The 21,221-nt window shown below is 47.0% G+C and overlaps 1 protein-coding gene across 1 annotated transcript in view; it reads right to left on the reverse strand.

Annotated features, from left to right (window-relative positions):
• Positions 1 to 21,221, reverse strand: part of rab15 (RAB15, member RAS oncogene family) — a 233,895-nt gene that overhangs the window by 88,423 nt on the left and 124,251 nt on the right. The window lies entirely within an intron of this gene.

The raw sequence follows: 21,221 nt of genomic DNA on the forward strand, positions 1-21,221 counted from the left end.
TGGCAATTCCACTCGAGGATGACTGACATGTGAAACAGAGGAAGTCAACGAGGTGCAGCAGAGATGTTGTTCTGAGGTTATGGTTCAGGGACTTTGTTGGAGCAGAGTTGAGGGAACTTCACTCTGCATCTAATCCACGCTGGAGCCCATGATATGCGTGGAACAAAATAGAAAAGTGTTCTATTCCATTCGCATTGACATCCCTCAAATTGATGATATCGCATTGATTCATTTTTTAAAAAACATTTTTAGACAAAGAAGTTAAGTTTAAATTACACATGACAGCTACTTGCAATTACATTAATGAGGAATCAGAATAACTGAGCAGTGTTAGAAAAACAAATATTCTGTGCATAGCAAGTGCTCACATCATTATTTTTTCCCTGGGAATAAGTTATGGTGTTAGAAGTGATTATCAGAGAATGGTAGGCCCTATCGCCTAGGTAAACAAACCCTTCCAGTAACATGTTCCCTAAAGAAATGAAGTAAACATTTCCATGATGCAGTGTAGCACTAAGCTTCACTGCTGAACACCAAGCTCCTCTGTCGCTGTTCACGTGGACATGAATATTTTATTATTTGATACACAGACTAGATAAACCACAAAAGCTCACGTGTCAATCAATTTTACTGTGAACCACATTATTCCCTAAAGGAAATTGGCATAAAAACTATTACTCAAATGACCACTTATCAGCTTGAGGTTTAGGGTTCAATTTTGCCCAAAGCCGTTTTTTGGCATATTGCCAGAATTGTGCCCATTTTTCTAGGCCACAGCTGCTCCAAAAATAAATGTGCCAAGTTTCCCTGCTCTTTTTTTGTTCATTGGCACCGCGCAGCCTGTCCAGTAGCCTCGGGGGAAGTGGAGCCAAATGTCTGCGGCGAAAAAACGATGTCGCCCCTTCTGAGCATGCGCAAAAAAAAAGGATGTTTTTGACGTGAGTCCTATGGGCGCGTATGCGCAGTACAGCTCCCGGTCTGCAATCGGCCATTTTTAAAGAGCCAGTTGTGTGTATGAGAACGTTGAGTGTTGTGTGAGAACTTAAATTATCATTGGAAAAATTGAAGCTCCAATACAAGATGCAACGCAGCACAAGGACCAAGAATTTCCTACAGGATGAAGTGGAGGCACAAGTTACTGTGATTGAGAACAGGTGGCAGGAGCTGGACACCAGCAGAGGTCACATAAAAGTTCCAGAAGAAACACTGGAACCAATATGCACAAGATTACTATGCAATGGCGACCACCCCGAGGTCTGGAGGCCAGTGTTAAAAGAAGTGGCAGGACCTTGGTCAAGTAGGAAGTGTAAGTAATATTTTCATTTATCAATGGAATTGCAATTGTAAATATGACCATCTTTTTATGTCCCACCCAGCAGAAAGACACCCTCTCTAAAAAGTTATATTTCCATCTTTGCAGAGGAAAGTAGCGCACAACAAACTCGAACAGGAGGAGGCCCGGCATATCTGCACGCACTGAACCCTTGGAAGAGAGGGTCGCTGCTTTGATGGGTCCTGCCTGGAGAAAAGCAACCACCACTGCACAAGCTGGGCCCACACTCGAGGGAGAGGGTAAGTCCTGCAAATTCATTGTGGTCCTTTAAATCAGCCTGCTGCCTGGCCTGCAATGTGCGAGCCTACTCATGCCACCCACCTTTAGAAACATAGAAAATAGGTGCAGGAGTAGGCCATTCGGCCCTTAGAGCCTGCATCACCATTCAATAAGATCATGCCTGATCATTCACCTCAGTATCCCTTTCCTGCTTTCTCTCCATACCCCTTGATCCCTTTAGCCGTAAGGGCCATATCTAACACCCTCTTGAATATATCCAACGAACTGGCATCAACAACTCTCTGTGGTAGGGAATTCCACAGGTTAACAACTCTCTGAGTGAAGAAGTTTCTCCTCATCTCAGTCCTAAATGGCTTACCCCTTATTCTTAGACTGTGTCCTCTGGTTCTGGACTTCCCCAACATCGGGAACATTCTTCCTGTATCTAACCTGTCCAGTCCCGTCAGAATTTTATATGTTTCTATGAGATCCCCTCTCATCCTTCTAAACTCCAGTGAATACAGGTCCAGTCGATCCAGTCTCTCCCCATAAGTCAGTCCAGCCATCCCGGGAATCAGTCTGGTGAACCTTCGCTGCACTCCCTCAATAGCAAGAACATCCTTCCTCAGATTAGGAGACCAAAACTGAACACAATATTCCAGGTGAGGCCTCACCAAGGCCCTGTACAACTGCAGTAAGACCTCCCTGCTCCTATACTCAAATCCCCTAGCTATGAAGGCCAACAAACCATTTGCCTTCTTCACCGCCTGCTGTTCTTGCATGCCAGCTTTCAATGACTGATGTACCATGACACCCAGATCTCGTTGCACTTCCCCTTTTCCTAATCTGCCGCCATTCAGATAATATTCTGCCTTTTGTGTTTTTGCCACCAAAGTGGATAACCTCACATTTATCCACAATAACCTCACATTTATCCACATCCTTCCCCCTCCTCTGCTGCTAACCATTTCTCTGTTCTGTTATATTTTGCAGAACTTGAGGCCAAGCCTGACAATGCAGAAGAAGATTCAGACGCGGACGAGCCTGAAGAGGAGAACATCTTCCAATCCAACCCTCCAGACTAAGAACATGGAGGTGAGGGGGAGGGGAGAGGATGGAGCTGGATGAAGCTCCCACTGTTGTACTGACTTTGGAGGGGGTGCCTCTCATTGCCCCTTCCGTGACTAGTGGTTTGAGTGCTGGTGGGACATTCCATGGTTTCCCACCTTCCGAGGTAGCGGGTCCCAGTGGTGGGGTGCAGCGTGGCACACCCAGGGCCCCACCGTCCCAGGCTGTGGGTCCCAGTGGTGGGCTGCAGCGAGGTACACCCAGGGCCCCACCTTCAGAGGTTGCAGGTCCCATTGGTGTGGTGCAGCGTGGCACACCCCGTGGGGAGGAGGGGAACGAGAGCTCGACCGCGTTCTCCTGAGGTGCAGGGTCTAACAGATGTGGTTCAGATGATGTCATTGAGTGCGGAGAGCAATGACCTTACCCGATCACTCCTGGCGCCATCAGTGGGGTGAGTGATAAGGTAGCGGAACTGTCGGGAGAAGTAACAGCAATGACAAGAGAAATGGGAACGATGTCTGGGACTATCAGTGAGGGAATAGTGACCATGAGGGAGGGAATTTCAGAGGTTGCTGATGCGCTGTCAGTGACCATCAGGGAGGGAATGTCAGAGATAGCGTAAACACTTTCACTGACCATGAGGGAGGGAATGTTACAGGTCGTTCAGACAGTTTTGCTCAACATAAGGGAGGGAATGTTCTAGGTTGGTGAGACACTGTCAGGGCAATGAGGGACGGCATGTTGGAGTTAGCTGTTGGAATAAGGGAACACGCCCAGACCCCGAGCCCATTGACAAAATCAACTGCTATTCCACTCCATTCCCCAGACCAGCCTCTGAAGAGGCCCAAGCCGGGCCTTCCACATTACCGGCTGCCCCCCCTCCAATCAAGAAGTGCACATTACCCGAGATGTTCGAAAGAATAAGCTGAGTACCAACCCTAGGAATGCTGCACCACCGCCTGCGGTCTAGGGTGGTGGAGTCACCAAGACCAAGCGCCATGGGTGGTCTGAGAATAAGGTGGAGGAGAGATGGGTGCAGCCTTTATTTGCTGATGTTGTTGTTGTAATTATTATTGTTGTCACTGTTGTAACTGTTCTCAAATTAAAAGATTTTTGTAAGTTATGTAAATTTATAAGTTAGTAAAAGTTAGTAAGTGATCTTAAAGTTTATAAGTGATCTTAAGTGAAAACTTAAAATTTTATACAAGAATATGTTTATTAAACTTCTGAAAATATGTTTTAAATTATAACTGAATCATTTCCATCATTTGGTCCATTTGCCCGCCCTCCTCCGCCATTGTGCTCTGGGTTCAGGTAGTTGCATGGCTTCCTCGTCCTCGTCCTCCTCCTCGTCATCTGCATCTTCCTCATCGTTATGATCAGCCACCCTCACTTCCGGTGGGTCTTCTACTACCAGCTGCTGCTGCCTCATGATGGCTAAGTTATGCAGCATGCAGCACACAACAGTGAACTGACCGACAATCTCAGGGGAGTATTGCAAGTAGCCTCTGGAATGGTCCAGGCATCGGAAATGCTGTTTCAAGATGCTAATAGTCCTCTCTATGATGCTGCGCGTCGCAATGTGCGACATGTTGTATTCCCAGTCAGCTTCCGTCCAGGTTACACGTAGGGGCGTCATGAGCCAGGTGGTGAGGCTGTACCCTTTGTCTCCCAGTAGCCAGCTCTGCCGTTCTGGCTGCTGCTGAAACATGGCAGACATAATGCTCTCACGTAGGATAAACGCATCATGGGTGTTCCCAGGGTATCTTGCATCAACTGACATGATGCAATGCATGTCGTCACACATGAGTTGCACATTAATGGAGTGGAAGCCTTTTCTGTTCCTGTACATCTCGGAATCCTCCAAAGATGCTCTCAAGGCGATGTGGATACAATTAATGCTGCCCTGTACCTTGGGGAAGCCAGCAATCCTGGAGAAGCCCACAGCCCTGTCATGCATTGCCTGGGCGGTCATGGGGAACTTTATGTAGTCATTCCTCTGGGCATATAGTGCAGCATTCACCTGCCGAATGCAGACATGTGTTGCATGTTGAGAAAGGGCACATACATCCCCAGTTGTAGCTTGGAAGGATCAGGATGCATAGAATGAAAGTGCAGCTGTAACCTTCACGTCAACTGACAAAGCAGTCCTCCTGATGCTTCTCGGGTGCAAGTCTGCTTTTACTAACCCACAGATCTCAGTTATAACTTCTTTGCGGAAACGCAGCCTTCTGGCACAGTCTGCATCACTCAGGTGCAGGTACAAATGCCTGTCTTGATATAGCTGAGGTGGGTAAGGCCTCCTGCCCATCACTCTACAGGCTCTGAGGTTCCTCATGCAATGCCGTCGAATCAACTGTCTCCTCCGCAGCACCATGATGCAAAAGGCTTGCACAAGGTACGGCATTGTCTGTATCGCCCCCATGCTTAAATTCTACCTTTGCAAGAAGCTCAAAACGGCAGGCAGGCAGGACAAGGTTCTTTGTTCTCTCTCCCCACAAGGTCTGTATGGACCACACCCAGGTCTGAGCAGGCGCAGTGATCGGGAACCACCCCCGCCCCCTCAAGTTATATTTGATGTGCAGTGGAGGCTTCTGATACCTTCCACAGCCTCCCGCCCCCCCCCCCCCCGGGCTTCTTTTGCAGTCAAGCCCTGAGCCAGTGTCTGGGAGTGGGACCTATTCTGCCGGCCGACATTCCAACCCTCGAGCCCTGTTTGTAGACATTCAGTGGTGGCGTGTCAATTGAAAAAAAATGAAAACTTACAGAATTCCATCAAACTTCCATTTACTGTGTTATAAGATAAAAAAATGTAATCTTTATTATGCATATTTAAGTGTTCTTGACTCCCTCCAAAACTTCACTGAAAAACAATGGCGTCTTTCTCGGCTGATTTTTCATTGTAAGCTGATTTTTCTCAACTCACCAGCAGGTTTTTCGGGAGTGGTTACATACGCCGACCTAGGAGAAATCTTTGGGGGCAAACTTACATAATTGACAAAAACTGCTGCAGACATCAGGTTACGCAAAAAAAACTAATGTAAAAAAATCGTAACTAACTGAGTTACACTGGCACATTCCTTGGCGAATCTTTAATTTTTGAACTTTCGCCAAAAAAAGCGGCGCAAATCACTGAGGAAAATTGAGCCCTTAGTGCTGTACTTATCAAAATCATGACTTTATTCTAGTTAACCACAAGCTGCCTGACTGCAAGTTCAAGCAAGGACTGTACTGCAGGATCAAGCTTCTTCTGTTAAGCAGCCTTTTACGTTCTGTAATTCCTTTGTAATTTCCTCATGTACACATAGGTGACAATGTATCAAGTAAACACGAAACAATTAAGTTGATATTTAGGGGACGAAATTCGGTTATGCCCCGTTTAGGGCGGTAACTGAGGCGGGACTTCCTGCGCCCGGCGCGGAAGACCCGCCCTCGGTCGCGAAATTCTGGTTACCGCCCCTCACAGGAAGTGGAGCGCAATGTTACGCACACCACTTCCTTTTGGGGCGGGATCGAGGGCGCTACGCGGGCATGTTCGGGAGCGCTACGTGGACTCTCCTCGTAGCGCTGATGCATTTTAATGCTCATTCCTTCCATGGGCTAAGGGCTGCTGTAGCCTCAACGAACTCCAGCAAGTTTGTCAAACATGATTTCCCTTTCATAAAACCATGCTGACTCTGCTTGATTGAATCATGCTTTTCCAAATGTCCCGCTACTGCTTCCTTAGTAATGGACTCCGTACTGTTTATGGTCTTCAGGTAAGCATTAATGTGAACTGAGAAGGGGATGCATGAGAGCTGAGTATGGAAACAAGGCTCACTCCGTGTCTGTGTCCCTATATTTCCCCTTTTGTATGCCGTGGGATGAAAAGGGGTTGGTGTGCACTGCGATGATGTCATCGCCGGAGACGCAGTGGCCTGGGGCACCACCGGCAGAGTCGTCGCCCTACCGTTTTCACTCCTCTGCTAACTCCCGCGCAATTTTGTGGGGGCCGGTAGTGTCCCCCCGAGGTGAAAACAGTTTTGTACCCCATTAACATCCCCCCGGAGGCACTAACAGAATGCACAGAACAGGGGAATTTCGACCCCTTACTTCCAAAGTACATATACAAAAGGGGAAATTTTCTGGTTGGCAAACAGTAACTAGTGGGGTGCCGCAGGAATCGGTGCTGGGTCCTCAACTATTTACAATCTATATTAATGACTTGGATGAAGGGACCGAGTGTAATGTAATCAAGTTTGCTGATGATACAAAGATGGGTGGGAAAGCAAATTGTGAGGAGGACACAAATAATCTGCAAAGGGATATAGACAGGCTAAGTGAGTGGGCAAAAATTTGGCAGATGGAGTGTAATGTGGGAAAGTGTGAAGTTGTCCACTTTGGCAGAAATAATAGGAAAGCAAATTATAATGAAGAAAAATTGCAAAGTGCTGCAGTACAGAGGGATCTGGGGGGGTCCTTGTGCATGAAACACAAAAAGTGAGTATGCAGGTACAGCAAGTAATCAGGGAGGTAAATGGAATGTTGGCCTTTATTGCAAGGGGGATAGAGTATAAAAGCAGGGAAGTCCTGTTACAACTGTATAGGGTATTGGTAAGGCTACACCCGGAGTACTGTGTACAGTTTTGGTCTCCGTATTTATTGCATTGGAGGCTGTTCGTAGAAGGTTCACTAGATTGATTCCAGAGATGGGGGGGTTGACTTATGAAGATAGGTTGAGTAGAATGGGCCTCTACACATTGGAGTTCAGAAGAATGAGAGGTGATTTTATCGAAACATATAAGATAATGAGGGGGCTCAACAAGGTGGATGCAGAGAGGATATTTCCACTCATAGGGGAAACTAAAACTAGGGGACATAGAATAAGGGGCCGCCCATTTAAAACTGAGATGAGGAGAAATTTCTTCTCTCAGAGGGTTGTAAATCTATGGAATTCTCTGCCCCAGAGAGCTGTGGAGGCTGGGTCATTGAATATATTTAAGGCAGAGATAGACAGATTTTTCAGCGATAAGGGAGTAAAGGGTTATGGGGAGCAGGCAGGGAAGTGGAGCTGAGTCCATGATCAGATCAGCCATGATCTTATTGAATAGCGGAGCAGGCTCAAGGGTCCAAATGGCCTCCTCCTTCTCCTATTCCTCATGTTCTTATAGTACCTCAAGACCTTGATCACATGTGCAGTTGTTCTTGTACCCAGTGCATCCCCTAGCCTCTGACTCATCCTTATCAACATTTTTCATTAAGCATTATTGAGTTCTTAAGAGTTTGATCAATGACAGATTTTACTAAATAATCTGTATTTGACAGGGAACAGAATGTAACATCACTTTGAAGCAATTTTTAAAGCAAAATACAGATTTCACAATTTTGGGATTAGAGATCAGAATCATAAACTGACAGAAGTCTTTCCCTTTTTGTTCTGGGATCGGACCGGATTTAATCAAGATTTAGATGGACACCTTTTATCAATCACCAAATATCTACCATCCGAAACAATAGATTCTGAAGAAAACTTACTTTATGGCGTGCTGAGCACAATGTTTATTAAATAATGTTAACTGAGCCGTTTTCAAGAACCCCATTCATCCAGAAATTTGATGAAAGATTTGCATGGTGCCCTTCAGTTGACAACAGATGTAGCGAGCGTTATAAATATGACAGAGTAGGGACTGCAACCCGCAACCACTAATTCACTCGTCTGTGACTCAATCCACAGTTGCAGCACGAAACTTTATGAAGATATCCGCACACACCTAAATTCAAATATTGCAAAACCAGACTAATTAAATGTAATTAGGAAAGGGATTTGAACATACTTACCTGGAACTGTTGATGTAGACGTGCTCTTCACACATTTCAAGGTTGCACAGTTTAATGGGCATTTGTTTCACTGTTCTACAATATAATATTAACAAAGTGCACTGGACTCGTCCAGTGGACCCAAGGTTAGATAGCACATTTGCTCTTGTTTTAATGGGAGGAAAATTACAAAGCACGTGATATAGCCAAATGTTCATAGTAATACTCATCTCAAAAGGAATATGGGGTTCTATTTTTCTCTTTGCCGATTTTTAGTGCCCAGGAGGATGAACGGCTGATTCTTTTGTGCCCGTTTGCGCCGAAAAAAAACAGACAATTTTCACCAAAGTAAAATGTAATTTTGGCGTTGCGGTACTCGAAGTTAAATCTGAGGGTGGAGCTTCAAGTGTGCGCCGAAAAGTCAGTGAGCATGCGCCGGGAAAAAAAACTTTTTCCACGTTACGGGTGTGTCCGCGCATCCACAGTGAACTTCCTGGTCTGGATCAGCAGCTTGTGAGAACACAGTGGGACCGGAGCTGGATCTGAACATTTTAATTTTTGCTGCAAAAGATGGAGCCAAGGGAAAGGGAAGGAGAAAGGGGAAGGGCTAAGAGATTTGAAGCAGAAGAAATTGAGCTCTTGGTAGACATAATTGAGAGGAGATGGGATGTGCTCGAGAACAAAGGAAGAATCTGACAAAAGAAACTGAAACCCTCTCTACTAGTAAAACTTTGGGAACAAGTTGCAGAAGAGTTCAATGCAGTGGCCATGCCCCCGAGAAACGGCGTGCAGATCAAAAAGAAGTGGCAGGACTTTGGCCAAGTAGTTACTGTAAGTATTTATGCACTGCAATTACATTTGTAAATGTGACTAATGTGTATGTGTGTGTGTGGCCATCACAGCAGAAGGACCCTCTCTTAAAAAGTTATATTTTCATCTTTGCAGAGGAAGGATGTCACTGATGAACTGAGAAAGGTCAAAAACTGGAGGAGGTGCGCAAAGTAAGCTGCAACTAACAGCCGTGGAACAGAGGATCACTGATATGATTCAATCTCGCAAGAGAAGATCAACCACCAATGTGAACACAGGGCGCAGGTTACCGAGAGAGGGTAAGTCCTGCCCTCTCTGCCCCCTCCCCTGCTACTAACCAAACATCTGCTCTTTTATGTTTTGCAGATGTTGCGCATCAGGAAGAGACAGAAACTGAAGCAGAAGATCAGGAAGCCGTCAGTCCAGATATTCTTCATCAACTTCAGGATGAGGATGAGCTGGACAATGAAGGGCAGCAGGAAGACCCCAATGATGAGACGGTTACATTGCAACTGGAACCGGTGAACCCCCTGAGGACACTAAGCCCTTTGCTGAGCGATACAACCAACCAGACATTTCATGGGCTAGAGTCTGAGGCTGTGGGTCCCAGTGGGTTGCAGCAAGCCACACCTCGGAGTCAGCCGAGGCGGGTGGGAAGGAGAGCTCAACCTGAAATGCAGGATGCAGGGGACATAGGACAGATCATGGGAATGAGTAGGGAGAGCATTGAGCTAACCAGATTGCTCCTGGCCACCATGGGTGGGGTGAGGGTAGAATCAGGGGGACTTTCAGTAGAAGTAGCAACACTGTCTGGAGGAATGAGAGCAGTGTCAGGACAGATGAGGGAGGGGATGTTGGAGATTCGGGAGGGAATGTCGGAGGCAGCTGGTGCAGTGTTGGGACAGATTAGGGAGGGAATGTCGGAGATTAGGGAGGGAATGTCGGAGGTAGCTGCTGCAATAAGTGAACACACCCAGGATGCCATTGCCCAACAGCAATTGGCAGCATCAACTGCTGACACTCACTTTCCAATCCCCAGACCACAGTCAAGTAGTGTGCCGACGGTTCATCCACAGAGTGAAGAAGAGTTTGATGATGAACCTGGGACTTCCACAATGCTGGCTGCTAGGTCTGTCCCTGTCCAACCCCACCAACAACAAATGCGCCTTCGCGCAGAAAGCAGAAAAAACCTTGGGCTCATGGTGAGGAAGCAGAAGTCTGAGACAATGGGCACAGGTAGGGGTAGAGGTAGCAAGAGGGGCGCACAGCGCTAAGGTCTTTGAATAAAGGGGAGGAGAGATGGCTGCCGCTAAAGTTTGTTTGTTGCTGCTACTTGTTGTTTTCTTCATTGAAAAGTTTAAAGTTTGATACAACATTTTTGATTAAAGTTAAGTAAAACTGTACAAATGTTTAATAAACCTAATTTAAAAACAAATTTAAGCAGAATCCTGCACATTATTTTTTGAATTAAAATAACATTAAGCAACACATTATTTTTTGAATTAAAGCAATATAAACTAACATAACATTACGTACATATGATGTACATTATTTTTTCACACTAATATGGTGCAAATAGTCAACACTGTCGGGCCGTTTAGCCTTCAGGCACCAAAGCGAAAACGGATTAGTCACAAACGCAAGTCTCTAGCTATGGCTATAGGTACACGAGGCAGCCTCCTCCGTCGTCGTCATGGGTGGCATGGATTCGTCGTCATCCTCCTCCTGCTGATGGTCCTCCTCATCTTTCTGCTGCTGCTGCTGCTGCTGCTCCTCCTCCTCCTCAACCTCGTTGTCAGCCTCCTCTTCCTCTCCCTCTCCCCTTCTCCCCCTCAGGAGGATCTTCAATGTTCACGACCTTGCCCATCATAATGGCCAAGTTGTGTAGCATACAGCACAAGTGAACTGACTGACGTGGTGAGCCTCCAGAGTGGTCCAGGCATCGGAAATGTTGCTTCAATATGCCAATTGTCCGCTCTATGATGCTCCACGTCGTTATGTGTGACATGTTGTACCGACGCTCTGGCTCAGTGCGGGGATTGCATAGGGGAGTCATAAGCCAGGTGTCGAGGCTGTACCCTTTGTTCCCAAGCAACCAGCTATGGGCTTCTGGCAGCTCCTGAAACATGGTAGATATAACACTCACGCGTAGGATGAAAGCATCATGGATGCTACCTGGGTATTTGGCATGATGAGCTGCACATTTAGGGAATGGAACCCTTCGGAGTCGTCTAAAGGTGCTCTCAATGCGATGTGGGTACAGTCGATCACACCATGTACCTTTGGGAAGCCAGCAATTCTGGAGAACCCCACAGCCCTGTCTCGCATTGCCTCCGTGGTCGTAGGGAAATTGATAAATTGGTTCCTTTTGGCATACAGTGCAGCAGTAACCTGTCGAATGCAGCAGTGTGTGGCGTGCTGCGAGATGCAGCACATGTCCTCAGTTGCTGCTTGAAATGAGCCAGAAGCATAGAATGCAAGTGCTGCAGTGACCATCATTTCCACAGGTAGGGCAGTCCTCCTGCCACTTCTTGGCTGTAAGTCTGACCTGACTAGAATGGCAGATCTCGGTGATGACCTTCTTTCTAAATCGCAGCCTGCGAATGCAGTCTGCCTCTCTCAGGTGTAGGTATGAGCGCCTGTCCCTGTAGATTCGATCAGGGTATGGCCTCCTCCCCACTAATGCCCGAGTGATCTGGTTTATGTGACGACGGCGTTGTATTATCCATCGCCTCCATATGCCATGCATGTAAACCAAACTTACTACATGAGGCATAGTAAAATGTGCACCCATAATTATTATTCTTAACTTTGTTATTCTTGTTATTGTGAAGCTTACTGAAGCACAGCACACACACACCTTTGCTGGGTGATGCCCGAGCAGAATGGATCACACCCTAGTCTGTGCACATGCGCAACACTAAGCTCTGTCTCGGTGGAGACGCAATGCACAGAGGTTTATGGCACTTTAATTACAGCTTGTGCCGAAATGCCTATGTTTGCTGTTGTGTTGTGCCATCTCCGATGCACAGTTCGGAGTGCATGATGGCAGGATCACTCCCTCGGGCGGACAGAAACACTGGAGTTCAGCACTTGGATTCCACCCGCGCCCCCTACCCCACCGGCTTCTTTACAAGCTGAGCCCGGGGGGGAGGGGAATCTAGGCGGCAAGCTCCTGTGCTTGTGTCCAGCCGAGGGAGCACTCCTTCAGCCGGCCGGCATTCCTCCGACCCGTGCCTGGAGCCGCATGTGCGGAGGGAGATTCAGTGGTGTGGTGGGGTGGAATTGCAATTTGCCCATTCTCAAAAACATTCTGTGGGAAAAATGAACATAGAAACATAGAAATTTACAGCGCAGAAGGAGGCCATTTAGGCCCATCGTGTCTGCGCCGACCGACAAAGAGCCGCAAGGCGCTTTATCAGCAGCCCTAAAGGTTACATATAAACCTATGAACAATGACGGAAAGGCAAAGAGCACCCAGCCCAACCAGTCCACCCCACACCACTGCAACACCCCTTATACTAAAAACATCTACACTCCACCCCAACCGCCATGTGATCTCCTGGGAGAGGCAAAAACCAGATAAAAACCCAGGCCAAGTTAGGGAGAAAAAATCTGGGAAAATTCCTCTCCGACCCATCCAGGCGATCAAAACTAGTCCAGGAGATCACCCTGGCCGTATTCTATTCCTTGCAGTACTTACCATTATATCTGCGCCGTCCAACAAAAGGTCATCCAGTCTAATCTCAATTACCAGCTCTGGTCCATAACCCTGCAGGTTATGGCACTTTAAGTGCCCATCCAACCATCTCTTAAAAGTGGTGAGGATTTCTACATCCACCACTCTTCCAGGCAGTGAGTTCCAGATCCTCACAACCCTCTGCATAAAGAAGCTCCCCTCAAATCCCCTCTAAACCTTCCACCTACCACCTTAAAACTAATAGCCCCCTCCATCAATGGAAATAGACCCTTACAGTCCACTATATCCAGGCCCCTCAATATTTTGTACACCTCGATGAGGTCGCCTCTCAACCTCCTCTGTTCCAATGAGAACAAACCCAGCCTATCCCATCTGTCCTCATAACTAAGATTCTCCATTCCAGGCAGCATCCTAGTAAATCTTCTCTGCACCCTCTCTAGTGCGATCACGTCCTTCCTATAATACGGCGACCAGAACTGCATGCAGTACTCCAGCTGTGGCCTAACCAAAGTATTATACAATTTAAGCATAACCTCCCTGCTCTTATATTCTATGCCTTGGCCAATAAAGGCAAGCATTCTGTATGCTTTCTTAACCACCTTATCCACCTGGCCTGCTACTTTCAGGGATCTGTGGACAAGCACTCCAAGGTCCCTTTGTTCATCTAGACTATTAAGTGGCCTACCGCTTAATGTGTATACCCTTTCCTTATTAGCCCTTCCAAAGTGCATCACCTCATACTTCACTGAATTAAATTTCATTCCAAGTTATTTTCTGAGTTCCCTCTGCAAAAATCACGATGAATTTGTGTTTTACATTGTCTTCTTCCCTCGCTCCAAAAACTCAGAAATACACTCAGCGCTGATTCCCTTAAATTAACGTAGGCTTGATCGGTACATAGGGCCACTGTGCGCCGCCTTGAAAAAAATCGGTGTTGGCGAAAATCGGTTATAGGGCCAAAAACAGCGCGGAAATCAGTTTTAAAAAAATCTTGCGCACAAAAAACCGGTGCTGACAGTCGCCGCTGGCGTATAAACTTTGAGGAAAATTGTAAAACCATGATTGCTCTAAAAACATCAGCGGACGCCAAAAAAACGGTGCTCAATGCTGGCGAAAATAGAGCCGCTAATCTTCAACAACCCTTTTTTAAAAAATGTCTCTGCTGTTTTACTTCCTCACTGTGGTGCATCTTCACAAGCGGTGGCTGCCCTCGTGTACCTCACCCGATTGGCCCGTGTTCACACGTGGACCTCAACACTGACTGAAAGCAGGCCATCAGACTGTGGAGGACATCATAGCTGAACCCGATCCTGTCCTTTCCCACCATTCACTCACCCACACCCACCTCCCCATCCAAAAAGGTGCATTGGATAGCAATAGGCAGGGGAGGGGCACGGTGAAATCCTGGATGAGCTTCCCATCCACAACCCAAGAATGTGGGGGCTAATTGGAATGCTTTTACCAAGATCATAAAAGCATACAAATTACAGCACCGTATCTACTCAACAATGTGGAAAATAGTTCAGGTATGCACACTCCATAAAGAGCAACCCAGCCAATTACTGCTCAATCAGCCTACTCTCAATCATCAGCAAATTGATGGATGGTGTCATCAACAGTGCGATCAAGAGGCACTTGCTCACCTATAGTCTGTTCACCAATGTTCAGTTTGGATTCTGCCAGAACTACTCGGCTGCAGACCTCATTGCAGCCTTGGTCCAAACATGGCAAAAGAGGTGAGAGTGACTGCCCTTGACATCAATACAGCATTCGACCAAGTGTAGCACCAAGGAGCCCCAGGGGATGATGGGGAAAACTCACCTGTGGCTGGAATCAGACCTGACAAAAGGATGATGTTTGTGGTTGTTGGAGACCAATCATCTCAGCTATATAAATGCAAGTTATTTCTTTCTTTAACATAGCCAAGTTAACAAAACTAACATCTTTGTGTTTGTCTTACTGACTTTGGTTATTACTTTAACATTTTTCATTTGATATTAATTGGGGGACTGACTTTGTGAGGTTACTGAAGCCCCCACCTGCTGGAGGGAGGAAGGGAAGGAATTTTATGTAGCAATTTCACAACCTATGGATGTCCCAAAGTGCTTTATAGCTAATTAAGTACATTTGAAGTGTAGTCACTGCTGTAATGTAGGAAACGCAGCAGTCAATTTGCATGCAATAAGGTTCCAAAAAAGGCAGTAAGATACATGAGCAGATAATGGGGCCAAAATTGACCCTTTGCACAAGGCCCATTAGTCCCTCCGGCCGGCGCTAACAGGGCAATATGTGGTTTGTGCCCGAGTGCAAGCAGCAGTAGTGACTCGGCCAGAATTGCCCCTGGGATGTCACAGGCGGACAGGGCTTTGTGCCGCGCCCCATAGTTGGCGCCCTGGGCGATGGAGCACACGGCGATGATGTCATCACCGTGCACGCCAACCCCATATTGCCTCACGCCGACCCCTTTGTGCCCCCCACGGGATATTGCCCCGCGGGAGTGTGGTCGGCACCGGGCAATGCCACCGACAACTTCACGGGTCACGAAGCTGTCGGTGGTTGGGGCGCTGCAGCCTCCCTTAAAGGGGTGGGCCTAGTGCGCGGCCGCCATCTTAATTTAATGGTGGGCCAACTCTGGAGTCAGCCTGACAATGACGGCCGAAACCCTCCCTGGCGGCTCCATGGGCGGCATGGAGCCAACCCTAGGCTTGCAGCCTCCCTCCCCAAGAGTGTCAGCATAATTTCTAAAACTTCAAGTGCCCAATTCCGGGGCTCCTGCGTGTTGCTGCCGCCGAGCGATAAAAAATCTGATAATTCAAATTATGCGCCCAAAACCCAGCACCGGGCAATTTCGCCCACAATATGTTTTAATGAGGTTGGCTGGAGGATAAATATTGACCAGAACACTGCTCCTCTGATCTTCACATAGTGCCATTTGAGAGGGCAATAGGGCCTCAGTTTAATGTCTCATCATTAAAAAGACGGCACCTCCCACAGAGAAGCACCTCCTCAGTACTGCACGGAAGTGTGAGCCTGAATTATAGGCTCAAGTCTCTGCAGTGGGTCATGAACCCACAACATTCCGACTCAGATACGAGAGTGCTACCCATTGAGCCCAAGGCTGAAAAGCTAACAGTGAGGAAGCTGAATTGATGCGCACAGTTGATTCTGAATCATCTCTGGTTTTATAACATCTATGCTCGCGATAGTTCAGCTCCCTCATTGTGCTGCAAAATTCCTCAAAGTTACTACTCCTTATACCATTAACATTCACTATTTAAACAAAAACTATGTATTAAAGAAAAAGCATTCAAGCTGGAACAAAACAGAAAGCTTGTTAAAATTAACACAACCATATCTGATTTTTAAATGACATCCCACAGCAGAGACTCCTTCTCTAGTAATCCTCCTCTAGATTGCAGTCAGCTGGCACAGAATGGCTCAGCATTTGTAAACATTACTTTCATTGTACTCCAAAATGAATTAATTGGGCAAAGTGCTTTGAATATATCCAACTATTTATTTCATTTTCTTTAGGTGTCAGCCTTGCCTCAGTGGTGACACAATCACCGATGAGTCAGAGATTGTGGTTTCAAGTCCCACTCCAAAGACTTGAGCACAAAATCTAGACTGACAGTTCAGTGCAGCACATTTAATGGTTAGGGTCTTTAAATCTGGGGTCTCCACAGACCCTTGAGGGTCCATAGAGACTGAAAGAATCAGTGCTAGATTTCAAAATTCTCATCCTTATTTTCAAATCTCTCCGTGGTCTCACACCTCCCTATCTCTTTAATCTCCTCCAGTCCCACAACCCCCCGAGATGTCTGCACTCCCGCTCCTCTAGTTCTGCCCTCCTGAGCATCCCTGATTTTAAGCGCTCCACCATTGGTAGCCGTGCCTCCTGCTGCCTGGGCTCCAAGATCTGGAACTCCCTGTCTAAACCTCTCCACCTCTCTTTCCTCCTTCAAGACACTCCTTAAAACCTACCTCTTTGACCAAGCTTTTGGTCACCTGCGCTAATTTCTACTTATGCAGCTCAGTGTGAAATTTTTACCGCATAATATTCCTGTAAAGCGCCTTGGGACATTTCACTACGTTAAAGGCGCTATATAAATACAAGTTGTTGTTGTTGTTATTGTAGAGAGCAAGTCGGTGTGGAGTGGCTGGGAGCTAAATGGGATGGTGAATGGTTACCATGACGGCGGCTGCGTGCTGCAGGATGAAGAGGAGAAGGGGGCGGTGGGGGGGAAGGGCGGTTGGCGAAAAGACTGCGGGCTAACAGTGGCCGCAATGGCACCGCCAGCTACAGGAGTCGGAGGTGGAAAAGCTCTGACCAGCTGTTTGGGGAGGAACCAACCATCTGTAAACACAAATCCCGTCCCGACTACCAGCTGGTTGCAGCAGTGCTGGGATTCGGCCCAAAAGAACAGGCCCCATTAGTCGGACATACAGGCAACTCTCGATTATCCGGGTCCCTCGGGGATTGGGCTATGCTGGGTAAACGATTTCTCCGTTAGAGCAAGTTGGCATTACAGTTAATGCTTACAGTACTGCAGGTGTGCTCTAACCAATAGCTGTAACGTATCGTCTAATCCTTGAATTCTAGTCCTCTAGATCTAAAGACCATTAGGCTTGCTGATTACTTCTTGTAACTATTCATGGCATTTTAATGAATTATGAGAGGCAGTGGACCTGTGTGCGAGCAGCAGCGGGAGCCGAGGCAAGGCAGAGCGCTTAAAAGCAAGGCTCAACAGGCAACATTTGAAAGGAACATCAGAGTTTCAAAGTGATGTCACACACATGGAATTTTAAATGCCGTTATAACGGTTTCCCGTTGCATCCGTGTGCGGATAATCGAGAGTTGCCTGTACATTAGGCCTGGCCAGGGATAATCTGACATAATAATCTGGTCAGCACTTGAATACAATGAATAACTAAAGCATTTGTAATTTAAAAAAAATCAATGCTTTAAAATCACTGTCAGATTATACATACATACTTGAGGCATTCCAATTTTGTAAATGTTACCATAGCTACGCTGCAATTCATGATCAGAAGATCCTGGTACAGTATCAATTCAAGGAAGCAATAATAATTTAAACGGGTGGTCCGTGATTACTACTCCATTTGAAAAGGGGTACTTCACCCCAAAAAAGTTTTGCGAACCACTGCTTTAGATGGTTGTGGGCAACTCTGAAGGCAATCGCTCATTTCCCTCCTAATGCTGCTGTAAAGCCGAGTGCCCCTGATTTAGTGGCTAACAGCACAGCTGTTCTAGTGATTCCAGCAGCTCAGTATTAAATAAATACTAAATAAAGGGAATCACTGCACAATATGATAGTGCACCTAATACATTAAAAGGAAATCTTAGTAATGAATTGTCAACATGTTTATTTTAGGATTCAGTTACAAAGCATCTTTTCACTAAAGGATCACTCCCTTCCCTTGGGATTCTGGTTCATAAACAGCGATACCAGTCACAGTACAGAGAGGGGGAACATGTGATCTGCTCTTCGGTCTCTGCCAATAAAGCTCTTTGTGTATCCTCCGGGAGAAGGTGTCCCTCTGGTGTTGGAGCTAAGCCATGTTGCTGAGCCAAATGCCACATTGTTGGGCCCAAATAGAAAGAGCTTCACTCGTGTTGTATGAATCTAACTCATATTATATCTGGTACAAAAGTGCTTGACACTGACACTGGGTGAAAAAATCTCAGTATTGACATCCTTTACCTCCTGAGCATAAAGGGAAAATGTATACATATCAATGAATTGAAAATATATCTTACCATACAAAAACACCACCCACTGCCATCATACAACTCTTAGACAAATAAATACAATACAGAGCAGTAACAAATGTCAAATCCCCACAAATATTTAAACCGAAATTATGCTCTGGTAACATCTAAATTGAAGCTCAGGAGATTGCTAACGATCTTCTATAATAATAATACAGGTCGTCAGTTTTTGTCTGTCCTGGGGCAGGGGCTGGGCGCACATGGTCCGAACTGAGTGACAATTGCACCAACCAATGGGCGATCAGGGCCTGCCCGGCTTCGCACCAATCAGGGTGGGGAGTGATGGAGGCGGCAGGACCAATGGGCACGGGTATAGAGGGGGCCTCCCCGGGCGTTGCTGCGGAGCCGAGAGGAGCGTGCGGTGAGAGCGGCGGGTGAGAGAAAGGGAGAGGGGAAGGGGGAGAGAGAGAGAGGGGGAGGGAGAGAGAGAGAGAGAGAGGGGGAAGTGGTGAGAGAGAGGGGGGGGAGAAAAGGAGCGAGGGGAGAGAGGAGAGAGAGTGGGAGGGAGGGGGAGAGAGAGAGCGAGGGAGAGGGAGAGAGAGAGCGCGGGGGAGAGAGAGATGGAGAGGGGGAAAGGGAGGGAGCAAGAGAGAGTGGGGGAGGGGGAGAGAGAGAGGGAGGGACGAGAGAGAGGGAGAGGGTGAAAAGGAGAGAGGGGAGAGAGGAGAGAGAGAGAGGGAGGGGGAGAGAGAGAGCGAGGGGGAGAGGGAGAGGGGTGAGAGGGAGGGAGCGAGAGGGAGGAAGAGGGAGGGAGCGAGAGAGGGAGAGAGGGAAGGGGAGGGATGAGAGAGTGGGAGGGAGAGACGGAGGGAGAGACGGAGGGAGAGACGGGGACAGAGAGAGGGAGAGAGAGAGGGAAAGGGAGGAAGAGGGAGGGTGAGAGGGAGAGAGGACATTAGCGATGATTCTATAGATGAAGAAGATGATAACAGTCTAAACAAGTACTGTTACAATAAAGATACTAATTTGACCGCAAATGTTTTGCGGGTCTCTGCTAGTTGATCATTAACTGCCACAAGAAGAGTATAACAGTCTAGACGCTTGCGACAGAAGTCCAACACAACAGGTTCAGTGTTACTGTTTACAGTTTCTGATAATATTTTAATGGTACAACAGAGTTCAATATGTCACTGTGTTTATTCACAGCACAGAAATTCTTATCTTATTTACACTGGCTTAGTTTTCTGCTGGCAGCACTGAGGGGTGTTAGTCCAACCGCTGGTATCCGCCCTTCTTTTATTCTTGACTGGATGAGTTCACATTGGAGGACAAAGGAAACCTCAAAGCCATATTTCATAACTTTATGGCTTCGACAATCATTAGTGTTTTAATATTTTTCACTGACAGAGCGGTAGAGTGTCCGTTTGGCTCAGTGGTAGCACCCTTACCTCTGAGTCAGAAGGTTAAGGGTTCAAGTCCCACTCCAGAAATCTGAACCCATAATCCAGGCTGACACTCCAGTGCAGCGCTGAGGGAGGGCAGCACTGTTGGAGCTGGGGTCTTTTGGATACAACATTAAACTGAGGCACCGTCTGTTCTCATGTCGATGTAAAAGATCCCATGGCAGAATTTTGAAGAAGAGCAGAAGTTCCCCCCATTGTCCTGGCCAACATTTATCCTCGACCATGCTGTGCACAAATTGGCTGCCACGTTTCTTATATTACAACAGGAACAAAACCTCAAAAATGGCTGTAAAGCGCTTTGGGATGTCCTAAATTTGTCAAAGGCGCTATATAAATGCAAGTTATTCTTTCTTTGGAGTTTTCCCAATGGAAGCAGAATTGTATTATTTCCAAGCTAAAATCATAGCTACATCAGTGAAGGGATCTGAAATGTTGATGAGGAACAGAGCAGCGTCCTAGGCCCAAACATCATCAGCTGCTTCATCAATGATCTTCCCTCCATCATAAGGTCAGAAGTGGGAGTGTTCGCAAATGATTGCAGTGTTCAGTTCCATTCACACTCCTCAGATAATGAAGCAGTCTATGCCCGCATGCAGCAAGATGTAGATCACATCCAGGCCTGGGCTGATAAGTGGCAAGTAACATTCGTGCCACACAAGTGCCAGACAATGACTATCTCCAACATGAGAGTCTAACCACTGCCCCTTGACATTCAAACAGCATTACCATCGCCAAATCACCTGCCATCAACATCTTGGGGGTCACCATCAGCCAGAAACTTAACTGGACCAACCATCTAAATACCGTGGCTACAAGAGCAGGTCAGAGGCTGGGTATTCTGCGGCAAATATCTCAACTCCTGACTTTTTACCACCAACAAGGCACAAGACAGGAGTGTGATGGAATACTCGCCACTTGTCTGGATGAGTGTAGCTCCAACAACTTTCAAGAATCTCGACATCATCCAGGACAAAGCTGCCCACTTGATTGACACCCCATCCACCACCTTCAACATGCACTCCCCCCACCACCAGTGCACCGTGGCTGCAGTGTGTACCATCTACAAGGCAGCAACTCGCCAAGGCTTCTTTGACCTTC

This window comes from Pristiophorus japonicus, chromosome 4, assembly GCF_044704955.1.
Source record: "Pristiophorus japonicus isolate sPriJap1 chromosome 4, sPriJap1.hap1, whole genome shotgun sequence".
Lineage (NCBI taxonomy): Eukaryota > Metazoa > Chordata > Chondrichthyes > Pristiophoridae > Pristiophorus > Pristiophorus japonicus.